Below are 17,128 nucleotides of genomic sequence, written 5' to 3' on the forward strand. Positions count from 1 at the left end.
ATGTCTATGCCCTGGTTTCCACCTATCTAGTAATTCTGTTCTTGTTATTTCACATTATTGATATGAGAGTAAAACAAGAGCATACTTATGGAAGTTCTTTGAAAAAATAGTAATCACTCTACAGATAGTTACTATTCTAGTTCAGTTGATCCTTGAATGTTTGAACTGTATGAATCACTTATACGTGGACTTTTTTTGATATGGTTCTGTAAATGTATTTTCTCTTATGATTTTCTTAATACTTTTTTTTAGCTCACTTTAAGGATACAATAGAAAACACATGTAACATACAAAATGTCTGTTAACTGCTTATGTTATTGGTCAGGCCTCTGGTCAACAGTAGGCTATTAGTAGTTAAAATTTGAGGAAGTAAAAAATCATACACAGATTTTTGACTGCCTGGGTGCTGGCATCCCCAATCTCTGTGTTGTTCAAGGGTCAGCTGTATTATATCTCTGGGACCTAAAATGGACATTAAAGAAATATCCCATTTGGCTGCCTATTCTAATACTTGCACACACATATTTTAGTATGTGCAGAATGGTCCAGGGGTGCTAGATCACTTCAGGACATACATGCTAAGATAGGTGGGAGACAGTTCTGGTCCTTAAGAAGTTTACCAGTTGTGGGAGTGGCTCTGTCAGTTAAGCATCCGACTCTTGATTTCAACTCAGGTCATGATCTCAGGGTCATCAGATCAAACCCCATCTCAGGCTCTACACTGAGCATGGAGTCTGCTTGGGATTTTCTCTCTCAGCCCTCCCCCACATGTTCTCACACGTGCTCTCTCTCTCAAAAAAAAAAAAAATTGAAAAAGAAGTTTACCATTGGGTAGAGAACAAATAAGTAGAAAAGAAGCCAGAATTTGGTGAGAGCTAAGGCATAAGTAGCCCTGGAGGGGAAGGTCAGAGAACAAAGACATATACACATTTGAGTTTTAAAAAGGGAAAATGGGGGATCACTGGGTGGCTGAGCGGTTTAGTGCCTGCCTTTGGCCTAGGGCGTGATCCTGGAGTCCCAGGATGGAGTCCCACGTCGGGCTCCCTGTGTGGAGCCTGCTTTTCCCTCTGCCTGTGTCTCTGCCTCTCTGTGTGTGTCTCTCATGAATAAATAAATAAAATCTTAAAAAAAAAAATAAAAAGGGAAAATGGTTTTACATTAATAAATCATCAAAGTACTTTGAGATCTTCTTTTTCTTCTTGTCTTTTGTAATATTGATTTCTTACATACCCCAAATTGATAGTACTAAGGCAAAGAGACTTTCACTATTCTTAGTATCTTATTTAATATAAACTAAACATAATCATAATCAAGGCTATATAATAGAACTTTATATTGGCAACAACCTAAGTAAAATTTGAGTTACTGAAAATTCAGTATTTTATACTCTTCTTTATGAAAAGGTTGATGTTTTTCATGTGTGCCTATTATGTTTCAATGTTTTTGAAGCTGCTAATGCATGAAATTCTACCAACTAGTACTTGGTTATGAAAGGAACATTTTGATATTGTCATATAAAATTTATATGAAGTTGGTAAAGAAAACTCACCATGTTAAAACTCCACAATCTCAATGTAAATCCATCCTTTCTACTATTAAAAGACCTTCCTCTTGCAGCTCTTGCATTCAGATCTTTATTTTTTTTAAAGATTTTATTTATTTATTCATGAGAGACAGGGAGAGACAGAGATAGAGACAGAGACAGAGACGCAGAGGGAGAAGCAGGCTCCATGCAGGGAGCCCGATGTGGGACTCGATCCCGGGACTCCAGGATCATGCCCAGGGCCAAAGGCAGGCACTAAACTACTGAGTTACCCAGGCATCCCCAGATCTTTATTTTTTATATTTCAACTTTGACCCGCTGTTTTGTGGTATGTTCAAATGATTTCAATATGAAAAGTAAGCTTAGTGATTCTTTGAGGAAACTAGAAAAATGTGATTATTTCTGCTAGGCTTAGATTTATCTTTAATAAATAAAGATAAAAATAGAAATAAATATCTTTGATATCTCCATGCAGATTTGGTAAGACAGCAGATAACTCTGGATTTCCCAAAATGGTATTTCTACTAAATATTTGGTTTAGTTGTGACTTGATTTGAAGATCTAATATGCAATTACCATACAAATAAGGCATTTTTCATTTTATTCATGGGTCCTATAACATCAAAAATATCAAGTTGAGTTTTGAGGTTTGTTAAGGTATTTTTATGCAGCTTGGAATGCTTTGGGTAACCTCCCAATCCTGAAGATCTGAACCATTCAGTCTCAGTGTAAGCAAATACTTTCAAGGGGACTTTGGGTGGGATATAACAGTGAACCAATTCAAGGGCTATGGAGCATCTTACAATGTCATGAATGGTAGGACCCATAGATGTAGATGAATGCAGGATTCTCACCTGTGCTGTATTTGGCAAATATTTGTTGAGCATGTACTATGCCAGGTTCTGCCCTAGGCCACCAATGACCTGCCAGGTCTCTGTTCTTGAAGAATTTACTTTTACATTAGTAAATATTAAACAAGAAAATAAATTGAGTAAACTTTATGAAGAAAATAAGCGTGACAATACTTGGTAACAAATATGTCATATATGAATCCCCACAAGTAATGGATCAGTTTGGGGACTTAATTCTAGTGCTTCCAAAATGGGGAATCAGGAGTTTCCTGTTTCAAAAAAAATTGTCACTTAACAACAATTGTTAACAAGGTTAACAAGGTTAACCAGTTTATTTTTCAGAAAATTTAACCAGAAAAAATGAATCTCTAAGAGGGGGAATTGGTACCCTAAGTCAAGTGCAAGATTATTTGAGCCCTTTACTGAGATAATTATATCCTACAACTGAAAAACACAAGGAAATGCTACCACATTCCTATATCCAACTATTCCTTCACTGGGACCACACTAGATTATTACGGCTATATAGAATGGGGTGATATTTGGGAGGGCAAGTCATCCCTCATCATTTTTCTTTTAAAAATATTTTTGTTATTTCACATATTAGTATCTGTTAGGTCACTTTTTAAGTCATCAAGATGGAATTGTGACTGGGAATACACTAAGATTAAATTCCTTTGGGAAAAGTTGACACGTCTAAAATATTTGATATCTCCATGCAGGAATATAGTATGTTTCAATTTATTCAAAACGTTTCTAAAGATTGTATTTTTTTTTATTCATGAGAGACCCACAGAGAGAGGCAGAGACATAGGCAGAGGGAGAAGCAGGCTCCCTTTGGGGACCCCGATGTGGGACTCCATCCCAGGATCCCAGGATCATGACCTGAGCCAAAGGCAGATGCTCAAATACTGACCCACCCAGGTCCCCGAAAACTTTTCTTTTAAACATATATAAAGTGTGATTTTTTCTTAAGTCTTGTTTCTTAAGTATTCCTTAGTATTTTGCAATTTTTATTTCTTTGTGAATAGAATTGTTTTTCCTCAGTATATTTGAATTGGTTATTTCTGGCACATAGAAAGCTAGCCCTCTTTGTATTTTTATTTTGATTTAGCTGCCTTTCAGAACTCTTATTTGTTCTATAATTTTAGGTTTTTTCCTGCATTCTCTATTTTTTGTACACAGTGCCAACATGCTGAGGTATTGGAAACCTTATGAAAAAAATAAGGCACTAGCTTGAAGGGGAAGAAAAAGAGATTCCACTATGAAACATTTAGAAGTAATTAGTATGTAAACACTAACTTTAACACTAAATTAGTATGATTCCCATAGAGCAGTGGTTCTCAGGCTTGGCTTCCATTGGAATCACCTGAAGAGCTTTAGAAAATCCTGATGGCTGGGTGCCTCCCCCAGATGCTCTGCTGTAATTCCTAAGCATCGGGATAGAAAAACTCTGCAGGTGATTCTAACACATATTTATAGGTGACTTAAAATAACAATTTCATTGTCATACAAAAATCTCTCTTTCCTTCCTGATTATTAACATTGTGTTTTGACACATCTAACTCTTGATTTTAAAGGAAAAAATATTTTTTAAACATATACTCAGTCTCAAAATCATATCTTCCCTTATTCACCAAGTCTTTTTTGGAGCAGTGTTACATTCCAGACATCTGTTCAGGGTATAGGAATGAATAAAACACATTACCCTCTGACATGCAGGGATTTTTATCTGTTTGAGTACTGGCTTGAGTTGGATTTTGGATTTGTAAGAGACCAGGATAGAGACTAAGCAGCCGGAAGGATAGAATTACCATTGACTATGATGGAAAATGTTCCAGAAGGAACAGGTTTAAAGAGGAGGAATAGGAGTTCAGTTTGGATCATGTAATACCTGTTTGAAATACCTATTAAAGTCCAAAAGGAGTTAAATAGGCAGGTGAATGTGCATCCATGCTTGGGGGCAGGGAAAGGCTGAGCTGCAGAAATAAATTAGTGATATTTAAAGCCATGAGGCTAGATGAGCTCACCAAATGAATACCCATAGATATAAAAATAAATACATTCAAGGGATGAGGCCTGAGGTTAACTGAAGCTTCAAGATAGAATGCAAGCCAAGAGAAGAAAAATATTTGCAGCATGAGGGAGTGACCGACTGTATCAAATTCTGCTGCTAGGTCAAATAAGATGAGGACTAGGAACTGACCATTGGACTCAGCAACCTTTAGGTTTGTTTTCTATTCCAAAATCATCTCAGTAACCATCCAGGCTTCCTTTTGTGATTTCCCATCTCTCTCCCCCTCTGCCCTGCTTCTCGGTATGGGGAAGAGAGAGATAGTGTTCTTATGTTTGGGAGATTGTAGGGCTCAGGGGTAGCCCCCTAGATCTGGAAATATCGCTTCCTTTTCTTATACTTCTTCTCTCTGAAAAATCTCTCTCAGCTCATTTTGTTAGCCTGTGATGAATAAGGCACATAGATTTGTAAAAATCAGTTCATTTAAAGTTTATACTAGCAATTGCTTTATCATGAAACCATGTCATATCACAGACATGTAAGTAGAATTTACAATTCTACTAATTCCTTAGAAAATCACCCAACACAGAATGAGCAAGTGGGTGAGGTAGACGGCAGGACTGGGTGTGATAAGCACTGCTGGTGAGGACTTCTGGAACTGTTTGGAGTTTTGCTACACTTCATGGCCCTCACTTCCAGCTTCTTCTCAGAAATCTTTCCATGATAGCTCCTCCCATTACCTGAGATCAGAACTGGTCAGGACACTTGGAAATGGGCCCATCTCTCACCTTTCTGGATCTTCCCTTTCCCAGCTAGAATAATAAAATGAGACCTCAAATTAGATGAGCTATTTCTCTTTCAATTTTAAGGATCTATAATTCTTAAATATGAAATAACCATTTCATGTTCTATAGCTTGAACAGTCCTTACTTTTAAAGTTTCTGATTGGGCTAAAATATTTCTGTGTGCAATGCTGGCCATTCCTTTGCCTTCTACCTGACTTAGATTTTGAAACAGGCTAATGGGGGTGGTGGTGCCTGGGTGGCTCAGTGAGTGAAGTGTTTGACTACTGGTTTCAAATCAGATCATGATCTCAGGGTTGTGAGTCCAGCTCCGTGCTCAGCACTGAATCTACTGAAGATTCTCCTTCTCCCTCTGCCCCTCCCCTCTCTCTTTTTCAAATAAATAAGTAAATAAATGAATAAATCTTTTTTAAAAAGGCCAATAGGTTAGCCCTTAAATGAGATTTACACTGGTTTATTTCATCATCCTACATTCCAATTTCTGAGTAACCAAAATGTGATGTGTTTCCCCTTGAATAGTATCACATTCATTTATTCAGTAGGTAGGATTTAGTAGCTATGTGTCAGGTACAACAGTAATCTCTAGCAAGGCAGTTCTTACTCTCAGTTGGAGGAGATAAAGAGATGGCCAAAAGAAGGTGATATTTGGTTTCCAGGAGAGGACAAAGAATGTATCACAGAGAAGAAAAGGGCTTCAGGTGAGAAGGATGAGAAAGACTTTATATATGTAATCTAAAAACAGACAGGCATCCCAGGCAGAGAAAATGCACATAACTCTGAGGGAAAATGGCATATGTGGGAGGAAGGTCACAGAATGCACTGAGGAGCCTGCAGTTAATGAGCCTGAGTTTTTAGCAGGAGGTGGAATATGGAGAACATTATATACTGAACTAGGCAAGTTATGGTTTTATTTTATTTTTTTCTTCTGGGGCAGCGGAATTGACAAAGGACTTACTCCCTGGCATTCACTGGGGCATATGATATTATTCACCAGAATCTCCAAGGTATGTGTATAGGGTGAACATTCAACATGCACTCCCTTTGGGTGTTCCAATATAACCCCACCTCCCCCCCCCCCACATCCTCCCTTCCAAAAAGCCATAACCCTCAAATGCTGTGGAATGAGTTTGTCCAAGTGTTCTGAGTTTGAGAACCACTGCAGAAGGCGAGAAGCACCCATAGGAGTGTTTTCCACAGGAAAATGTCTTGATTTCATTTGATAATTTCTATTCCCTCATCTTTTTTTGCAGATATCTTACCATTAAAATTGAGATGCAGATTATATTCCACAGATGTATGTGGAAAAGAACAGCACAACGTCTGCACCCAGCGTTGCCCAGAATGTGTGACTGGAGCAGTCAGAAGGCTTTTTTCAGGTTGTTAATGAATCCACTTGCTTTACCTACAAAGCTCATTTAGATTGTCTTTAAATAGTATAGAATCTTTTGAAAATATCCTCAAAATCTCACATTTTTTCCTCAAAATCTGTCAGACTTATGAGTGACAAAAAAAGGGGGAAAATATGCAAACATGTGGTTCCCAAGGGCGCTTAAACAATAATAAAAGAAAAATTTCATTTTACAAAATAATTAAATAGTTTCTTAAGTAGCAAGTTATCCTCGTAACGTGATGTACATGAGTTCAACTAAAGGTCTTCTCTGAAACCTATCTTTGGGATAGTGAAGCTCACAGATTCCTCTGAATGAGATAAATTAAAAAAGAGGAAGCTAGAAATAATGAAAATACATCCTTAGGACTTAAGTGGGGCAGGATCCTCCTCCCTCAGTTTGGAGCCTAGGTGTCTGGAGAAGAGCTTTCTATAACCATGTGGTTGAACGATCTTGTCCTGCCTCCACTCTTATTATAACAATGCAAAAGGTGGTCAAACAGTAAAGTGAGGCGGTTACATGGTCACTTAATTATTGATGATATTCTGGTTTTGAATTCAAAGAGTCAGGAAGTTCATGGGCTTTCTTCATAGTGGCCCACAGCCCTACTGCAGCTTTCTACCATCTAGGGAGAGTCCTTTTCTTAGAGCAGTGTTTAAGTATATTGTGGAACACGGATGCGCTGAGAGAGAAATAACATCTCCTCCTCCACAAAGAGCTGAAGGAAGCCTGTGGGAGACAATTACCACCTGGCTATCGACTGTGTTATTGGTAAATAAAGGCCATTTCTAAACAGAGATCAGTTGAACCAAAACACTCTGAAGCTGTGGCTGCGTTGAGGGACAGCACCACCTAATGGTAGGAGACACACAGGAATGGATGCCCATTGGTATGCTTTCCCATTCTGCATTTTGAACACTTTTCTAAGACTTAGGGATGCATTGTGAATACAGCAGTCTCTTTTCATAACCGGCTTAACCAGATAGCCTCCGACTGAGCCTCAACACTGTGTTTTGCAGTGGTTTGCTGCCTAGTAATTATAATGATGGCCAATGTTTTTTTGAGGTCTTATTATAACAAAGTATTATGCTAAATCCTTTCCCCAGAGTTTCTGTGTACAGTTGTACAGGTTGTGCCCTGCATAGGGATGCCTTGGGTGAAGGCACCAAGGGAATGAAATCATCTTCATCTCCAGTCATTGATATGAGTGGCCTGGCGAAGGGCTGTGCCTGCCTGGAGAGAGAGTTGAGATTTTCTAAATTGCACAAAGGTGATGTCTAATGCAATCCTGTCATCTGTCCATTAACTCACATTTAATCCTCACAACACTCCTGCAAAGTGTTACATTATCATGGTCCTTTCTCAAGGAGGAAGTAAGCCTTAGGAAAGGTTAAGTAAATTGCCCAGGTTCCCAGAACCAGTGAGGGGGTACAGCTGACAGACTTGATCATATGCTAAGATACCTCCCAGCAGTGTGTGTGTGTGTGTGCACATGCACACACAGGTGCTTCTGTGTCAATCACCGTCTCCATCCCCATGCTGGAATGAGAGAGGTAGTGTAGTGTCTTCTCACTACAGAGGAGCTCCACTTAAGTGGCCCAGAGCAGAGGCAAGCTCAGAGCTGCTCCAGGGTCTGGCAAGTGTGATTGAATGTCTGCTCTGCTCAATGATTTAAGCAACTCAACAAGTAGCTAAACCAAAACGACATCAAGCATTGCATTAGAGAACCTAGGGTTACCATATACCTCAAGCCTTCACTTGCTACCTTTGCTTAACTTGTATGCTCTCTGAACAGACTTTGCACATTCTTTCCCCGTATCTTATTCACCCTGTAACCCATTTCAAATGCCCTTTGTTGCCACTCCCCATCTCTGCGTACAGAAGTCTTGCTCCTTTAAGACCCAGCACCTGGGTGGCTCAGTGGTTGAGCATCTGCCTTTGGCTCAGGTCATCATCCTGGGGTCCTAGGGGCAAGTCCCGCATCAGGTTCCCTGCAGGAAGCCTGCTTCTTCTCCCTCTGCCTATGTCTCTGTCTCTGTGTGTCTTCCATGAATAAATAAATAAAATCTTTTTTTTAAATAAATAAAATCTTAAAAAAAAGACTCAGATTCACTCTTCCTTCTCTACCTCTACGAAATTTTCCCAATCATAATTCATCTCCTTTTCTTCTTTATTTTCCGATTATATATTTGTTTGCCTTGTACTATATGTGCATACATTGGGTTTTAATCTGTAAACAGGTTAATCTGAGGACACAGGATGTAACGCATGGGATTTGCACAAAGCAGGAGTGCAGTAAATGGGAATTGAATGAAAGGCCTGGGGACCTAAACAAGAGCAAGAGAAACCTGCAGCTTCACCATAGGTTTCATGTTCTTACTTAAACTAAATGTCTAAATAGGCATTTCATAACACAGGGAATAACAGGCTGGGAGTCTGAAGGCAAATCCACAATGTATTGCATAACATAATAGATTTGTTTTTAATAAAGACCTAGTGAATAATTTAATTAGTGTGATTTGCCATAATTAACTCAGCTCCCAGGAGCTGAGCAAGTTATAACTTTGCAAATCTCTTGGTAACAGGCAGATTGCAAACTAGTTCAGAGTTAATTTTTAACTTTCACTTTGGCTATGATTGTCTATTAGAACCTCAGGCTAAAGATAAGCAAAAATTAAGTCAAAGAAAGAAACAGAAAAGTCATTCAGAATATTTCTGAGAATATTTCTAGAGAATGTATTTTGCATAGAAGTGAATTGGGAATTAAAAAAAAAACTTTGGGAAACAAACAGAACTATTATAACCTCTGCAGTGAGTCTATAGCAATGTAGAAATTTAACAATAGTCATTTAAAAAATAAATTTAGGATTCTTCTTCTATAATTCTAACAAGATATTTTTATCTAAGATTTTTTTCCCAATTAAGGTTTGCAATTATTAAGGAAAACATATTATAATGGAATCAATGTATTCAAATATAATTGGTAAATTATATAACTATATGCTAAGATACCTCCCAGCAGTGTGAGTGTATGTGTGTGTGAACATGACCCCCATTTTTATATATTGGATAACGCTATTAATACTGTTTCTTGTTTCTTACCTTTGCATATAAAGTATCTTGTATTTAAACTGTGTTATCATAGATTTGTATTAAGAAAGACAAAACAGGACATGTCAGATAGGAAATAGGAGAAATAAGACTTCACAAAGTTTACTGATGGCAATGGTTCAGTTGCCTGAAGATCTACAAGAGGGAGGGTGGACTATAGGATGGAAAATTCTAACCAAGCACACATGAGTATCATTGAGAAAGGAAAGGGTGAGGCATTGAATGAAATTTCTGTAGTTCATAGCAATCTCTCCCATAAGCTCTAATATTAAAAGGGCATATACACCCTCTTACACTGTTGGAGGGAATGTGAACTGGTGCAGCCACTCTGGAAAACTGTGTGGAGCTTCCTCAAAGAGTTAAAAATAGATCTGCCCTACGACCCAGCAATTGCACTGCTGGGGATTTACCCCAAAGATACAGATGCAATGAAACGCTGGGACACCTGCACCCCGATGTTTATAGCAGCAATGTCCACAATAGCCAAACTGTGGAAGGAGCCTTGGTGTCCATCAAAAGATGAATGGATAAAGAAGATGTGGTTTATGTATACAATGGAATATTACTCAGCCATTAGAGATGACAAATACCCACCATTTGCTTCAACGTGGATGGATCTGGAAGGTATTATGCTGAGTGAAATAAGTCAATTGGAGAAGGACAAACATTATATGGTCTCATTCATTTGGGGAATATAAATAATAGTGAAAGGGAATAGAGGGGAAGGGAGAAGAAATAGATAGGAAATATCAGAAAGGGAGACAGAACATGGAAGACTCCTAACTCTAGGAAATGAATTACGGGTGGTGGAAGGGGAGGAGGGCGGGGGGTGGGGGTGACTGGGTGGCGGGCACTGAGGTGGGCACTTGACGGGATGAACACTGGGTGTTGTTCTGTATGTTGGCAAATTGAACACCAATAAAAAATAAATTTATTATTAAAAAAATAAATAAAAGGGCATATACAACAGATGGCCAAGGTCCCTATAAGGCAGATAAATATAAAGATTAGTAGTAACAATGTTAGGAAAATTAAAGCCTCAGACTATTAAAATAACATGTATCTAGGTCAAGGCAGGTTATTTGCTGGACACTGAAAAACATCCAGTTCTGATTACAGAAATATTGCTGATAAAGTTGGAGCAAGACGGGGGTGCCTGGGTGGCACGTGTAGTTAAGATCTGTCTTTGGCTCAGATCATGATCTCAGGGTCCTGGGATTGAGCCCATATCAGGTTCCCTGCTCAGTGGGGAATTTGCTTCTCCCTCTCTCTCTGCTGCTCCCCTGCTTTCTCTCTCTCTCATAAATTAAATAAATAAATAAATAAATAAATAAATAAATAAATAAATAAATAAATAAAATATTTTTAAAAATTATCAAAAAAAATTGGAGCAAGACAGAATGAAAAAGGTATCAGGAGGCTTTGAATGGCTAAATGTTGTGATGATTTTTTTTTTAACTGATGTAAAATATAAGCGGGTAATTTATGAGCAGTTAGGACAGAAATAGATAATCCAGTATGGATTGTGAATAACTTCTATCATTGGAACTTTATTTTACCATTCATGTACCCTTTCGTTTATTCATTGTAAAAGTAATTTCTATGTGTAAGGTACTATGCTTGGCATTTTTTTCCACAAGGAACACTAATTGGTAAAGGTCATAAAATTTCTACAAGGCCTTTGACAGAAACTCACTTAAGGAACCCCAGGGATAAAATAAAGAAACATGCATGAAGAAAAGGTTAAGTGGGTCAAGACTGAATAACCATACCCAAGGAAAATCTTTAACAAAATGCTGATATGATTTGACTGTGTTCAAGAAGTTCCATGCCTTTATCAGCCTTTTTTTCCCCCACTTTAAATCCATCCAATTCTGTTTTATTCCTGGTCTATTTTTTTTATTGGAGTTCCATTTGCCAACATATAGCATATCACCCATATAGCATATCACCCAGCATATGTCAAGTGCCCGCCTCAGTGCCCGTCACCCAGTCACCCCAACCCCCCACCCACCTCCCTTTCCACTACCCCTTGTTCGTTTCTCAGAGTTAGGAGTGGAGTCTCTCCAATTCAGTCATCCTCACTGCTATTTTCACTCATTTTCTCTCCTTTCCCCTTTATTCCTTTTCACTATTTTTAATATTCCTCAAGTGAATGACACCATATAATGTTTGTCCTTCTTCGATTGACTTATTTCACTCAGCATAATACCTTACAGTTCCATCCATGTTGAAGCAAATGGTGGGTATTTGTCATCTCTAATGGCTGAGTAATATTCCATTGTATACATAGACCACATCTTCTTTATCCATTTATCTTTCGATGGACACCGAGGCTCCTTCCGCACTTTGGCTATTGTGGACATTGCTGCTACAGACATCGGGGTGCAGGTGTCCCGGCGTTTCATTGCATCAGTGTCTTTGGGATAAATCCCCAGCAGTGCAATTGCTGGGTCATAGGGCGTTCTATTTTTAACTCTTTGAGGAACATCCACACTGTTTTCTTTTTTTTTTTTTTTCTTAAATATTTTTTTTAATTTTTATTTATGATAGTCACAGAGAGAGAGAGAGAGAGAGAGAGAGAGAGAGAGAGGCGCAGAGACACAGGCAGAGGGAGAAGCAGGCTCCATGCACCGGGAGCCCGATGTGGGATTCGATCCTGGGTCTCCAGGATCGCGCCCTGGGCCAAAGGCAGGCGCCAAACCGCTGCGCCACCCAGGGATCCCCCACACTGTTTTCCAGAGTGGCTGCACCAGTTCACATTCCACCAACAGTGCAAGAGGGTTCCCCTTTCTCCACATCCTCTCCAACATTTGTTGTTTCCTGTCCTGTTAATTTTCACCATTCTCCCTGGTGTGAGGTGGTATTTCATTGTGGTTTTGATTTGTATTTCCCTGATGGCAAGTGGTGTGTAGTATTTACTCATGTGCTTGTTGGCCATGTCTATGTCTTCCTCTGTGAAATTTCTGTTCATGTCTTTTGCCTATTTCATGATTGGATTGTTTGTTTCTTGGGTGTTGAGTTAGATAAGTTCTTTATAGATTGTGGATACTAGCCCGTTATCTGATATGTCATTTGCAAATATCTTCTCCCATTCTGTAGGTTGTCTTTTAGTTTTGTTGACTGTTTCTTTTGCTGTGCAGAAGCTTCTTATCTTGATGAAGTCCCAAATATTCATTTTTGCTTTTGTTTCTCTTGCCTTCATGGATGTATCTTGCAAGAAGTTGCTGTGGCCAAGTTCAAAAAGGGTGTTGCCTGTGTTCTTCTCTAGGATTTTGATGGAATCTTGTCTCACATTTAGATCTTTCATCCATTTTGAGTTTATCTTTGTGTATGGTGTAAGAGAATGGTCTAGTTTCATTCTTCTGCATGTGGATGTCCAATTTTTCCAGCACCATTTATTGAAGAGACTGTCTTTCTTCCAATGGATAGTCTTTCCTGCTTTGTCGAATATTAGTTGACCATAGAGTTGAGGGGTCATTTCTGGATTCTCTATTCTGTTCCATTGATCTATGTGTTTATTTTTGTGCCAGTACCACACTGTCTTGATGACCACAGCTTTGTAGTACAACCTGAAATCTGGCATTGTGATGCCCCCAGCTATGGTTTTCTTTTTTAATATTCCTCCGGCTATTCAGGGTCTTTTCTGATTCCACACAAATCTTTTTGTAATTTTTAAAATTTATTTATGATATTCACACACACACACACACACACAGAGAGAGAGAGAGAGAGAGAGAGAGAGAGGCAGAGACACAGGCAGAGGGAGAAGCAGGCTCCATGCACCGGGAGCCCGACGTGGGATTTGATCCAGGGTCTCCAGGATCGCACCCTGGGCCAAAGGCAGGCGCTAAACCGCTGCGCCACCCAGGGATCCCTGATTCCACACAAATCTTAAGATGATTTGTTCCAACTCTCTGAAGAAAGTCCATGGTATTTTGATAGGGATTGCATTAAATGTGTAAATTGCCCTGGGTACCATTGACATTTTCAAAATATTAATTCTTCCAATCCATGAGCATGGAATATTTTTCCATCTCTTTGGGTCTTCCTCAATTTCTTTCAGAAGTGTTCTGTAGTTTTTAGGGTATAGATCCTTTACTTCTTTGGTTAGGTTTATTCCTAGGTATCTTATGCTTTTGGGTACAATTGTAAATTGATTAACCCTTTAAGTTATATAACTATAACTAAAACCCACCAAATTTGGGGGTTTGCAAAACCTGGGAAGGAAAGAATTATTGCAGAAAGAATTTGAGTTGACTTATCACAATAAATAAAGTATGACAACATTTCATGAATTAAAATGGATCTGAGTAAAAAACTTATGCTAAAATAAAAGTGCATATCATTATGATGGGTTCACCTGTCTTAAATGAACCAAAAATTGGCCTTAATCTTTCTAAAAGCTGTTAAAGGAAACCAGATCATTTATAGAACTATTTAATGTAAAACATAGTGCTTGGTCCTAGCAGGGTGGCAGTATTAGTATCAAAGTAATAGTGAAACACATCCCTGGAAATAATAGAACACAAGTGCTCATGTTTTTGTCAAAATACAAAATTATCTTAACATGCTAGAAAAATGGGGAAAATCCAACAATGGAATTTATCAAGGACATATTAAAGCCATACATTGAAGTTCAAAATATTAGTCACATAGGTTTGTGAGGTAAAAACCTGGTTTAAAAGACAATAATATTAAAAAAAAAACCCAGATACCTCAATTGTTAAATTAAGGTCTTAATTAAATTAAGTATGAGTGAGTTATGCAAAAGCTATTTTTAGAACTACAATCATAATCTTACCTGATATTAATAGAGGAACAGTTTTCCAATCAAAATAGATCATAATAAGTTTTCTGGTTTGAACACGGATAATAAGTTTGTATTTTTCTATTTTTTTTCTGGAAATTGATGCAAAAGCAACAAGGAGAATGACAACAAAACAAATGTAAATGTCATTCTCAGCAAAATCAGACTAAAATAATCAGTAGACTTCACAAAAAGTAAGGGCTGCTACAAGCATAAAGATTAGAAAGAAATCTTTGCAGGAGGATGTAAAAAGAAGTAAAGAACAGTGAGAAGGCAGGTGACAGCAGATCTTAAAAACACCAGCACATATACACTTCCTAAAGGTGAAGCACTTATGTTCAGAGTGAGTTCTGCAGTAAAAGTTACAGCAGCAACTAAAGAGAGGAAGGTAGTGACACAAACCCTCTTGTATCTGGTTTGGTTCAGAGAACCAGAAAGAGGCAGCTACACCAAGAAAAACAGGGATGAGTGATAGCTGCAGGAAGAAGTCTCTCTGTTCTTTTCTGAACATACTTGGCCCAGGAAAATCCAACTTATTTTAAAACGATTAATAAATATGGATGTCTTATAGGACAGATGTAAATACAAAGAAAGATAAGGAGGAGAGTAGCAGAACTTTGCAACAGATAAATTACACTCATATGGAAAGTGTTGCCATTGAGTAGATGAAAATTATGGTCATCTCTTTTATCATTAAGTGGAATAACAATGACACAATTTCATCAATGAAAAGACTACAAAGTAGAAATGTGACAACTAAGTGAACAGGTGGAAATAGAAAAGCAGAAAGGGAACAAAAATTTGGCCAAATTCAGAAAGAAAAAAAAAACAAGCTTTTTAAAATCAAATTTGGAAGACTTCTCTAGGGGTATAGACCCCGAAGACAACACAGTATGAAATATAGGGGAAAAAAGTGAGAAGAGAAAACAAAATAGAATTACAAATTTAAAAGCATTAGAAAGGATAGTAGAGTACATATCTATATATTTTTATGTTTAAGACAGTCAAGGTTCAACAAATGCATAGTTGGAGACCCTAAGGAAGGAAGTTTAAAAAAAAGAGAGAGAAGCAAACAAGAATTGAAAGACATAAATAATAAGAACTTCCTGAAATAAAAGATTTAAGTCTAAGTAGGTACAGGATGCACTGTGCATCCGGGGGAAAATGACCTAAAAATTTAATACAGAGATGTAATCTACTAATGCCATTGGATTTTAAAGATAAAGAAAACTTATTTTGCCAGGGTTAAAAAAAAAAGATAAAATCATTTATAAAGGGAACAGCAATCTGACATAATATTTCTCCAGAGCAGCACCTAAAGATCCTCAAGGGAAGAAACCATGAGCCAATAATTTTATATCCGGTCATGCTGTCATTCAAGGATCCACTTGTAAGACTAAAATATACTGTATATTGTTTGCATGAGACCTTCTTAAAGAAACTGGTAGAGGATTAATTCAGCCAAACAATAAATGACTGGGGTAGCTAAGACATATGGATTAGCAGAGAATATTGAAAAAAAAATTTACTATAGAACTAGTACAAAAGCAATGTAGGAATAAGGGTTACAGAACAGAATGTTGACATTACCTAGCCTCACAACATGGAAATGATACAGCTAACATAAATTTGGGATAGGAAGGTAAGTGCAGTATTGATTGCCTCAGTTGGTGTGGCTAGGAAAAAAATGATAAAAAGTAAATCTGACCTACCAAATCATGGAAGTATAAAAATATTTAAACTATCAGGGTGAACACTGAGAAAAGCAATATTTTTTACTAAGATTGAGGGGTAGAAAAAATGCAGAGAGGCAGGGGGATGGGTGGGGTGGAAGGAGGAGCATGACTACTTCATTAATTTTTTTCCTAGTAGGGAACTAATAGCAACTGTTAAAAAAAAATGGAAACCAAGAGAATTATGCAATATTATAAATATAAAGTTAACTAATAAATTAAAAATATATGTTTTTCAAACCTGTGAAGAATTACATAAAAGATAAAAGCTGTGTAGGAAAAAGTAATTTTAAAAACTACAAAAATCAGAGCAAATACATCTGTTATATCATTATACGTAAATGAGCCTAACTTGATTAAAGAAAAGGATCAATTTCACACATTCATGGTGATTTTTACCTTTCTCTCCATGTCTTTCTCCCATTTGTGTTGTAGAGCCAAGGGAGTTAGAAGTTAATGGAGTAGGATGTGAATCCAGTAAAGTATACAAGACTGAAATAGAAAAATAAAATAAAGAAGGTGTGAAGGAAAATCAGACCGGAAGTACTTAAACTAATATGAACTGCCTATTACTGGATAAACATGACTCCATTCTTCAAGAGAAGATATTAGATACAAATTCTTTTTTTTTTTCAAGATTTTATTTATTATTTATTTATGAGAGACACACAGAGAGAAGCAGAGACATAGGCAGAGGGAGAAGCAGGCTCCCTTCAGGGAGTCCGAGGTGGGACTGGAACCCACTGAGCCACTCAGGCGTCCCTAGATACAAATTCTTTTGAACAAAGTAGAGTGGGTTAAGAAATTAACTGCTTTGCTGTAAGAATGAACTGCTAGAGTAAATAGAGATTACTAAAATAATAGACATTAAATAG

General features: G+C 37.7%; 1 protein-coding gene across 8 annotated transcripts in view; it reads right to left on the reverse strand.

Annotated features, from left to right (window-relative positions):
• ASB15 (ankyrin repeat and SOCS box containing 15) overlaps positions 1-17,128 on the reverse strand; it is a 59,741-nt gene that overhangs the window by 34,703 nt on the left and 7,910 nt on the right. For all 8 annotated transcript variants that reach the window (XM_055307325.1, XM_055307330.1, XM_055307322.1 and 5 more), the window contains exon 2: positions 16,653-16,745. The gene's annotated coding sequence lies outside the window, so the exon portion shown is untranslated. The remainder of the gene's footprint in view (positions 1-16,652; positions 16,746-17,128) is intronic.

The sequence above is a fragment of the Nyctereutes procyonoides genome, unplaced genomic scaffold (assembly GCF_905146905.1).
Source record: "Nyctereutes procyonoides isolate TBG_1078 unplaced genomic scaffold, NYPRO_anot_genome, whole genome shotgun sequence".
Taxonomy (NCBI): Eukaryota; Metazoa; Chordata; class Mammalia; order Carnivora; family Canidae; genus Nyctereutes; species Nyctereutes procyonoides.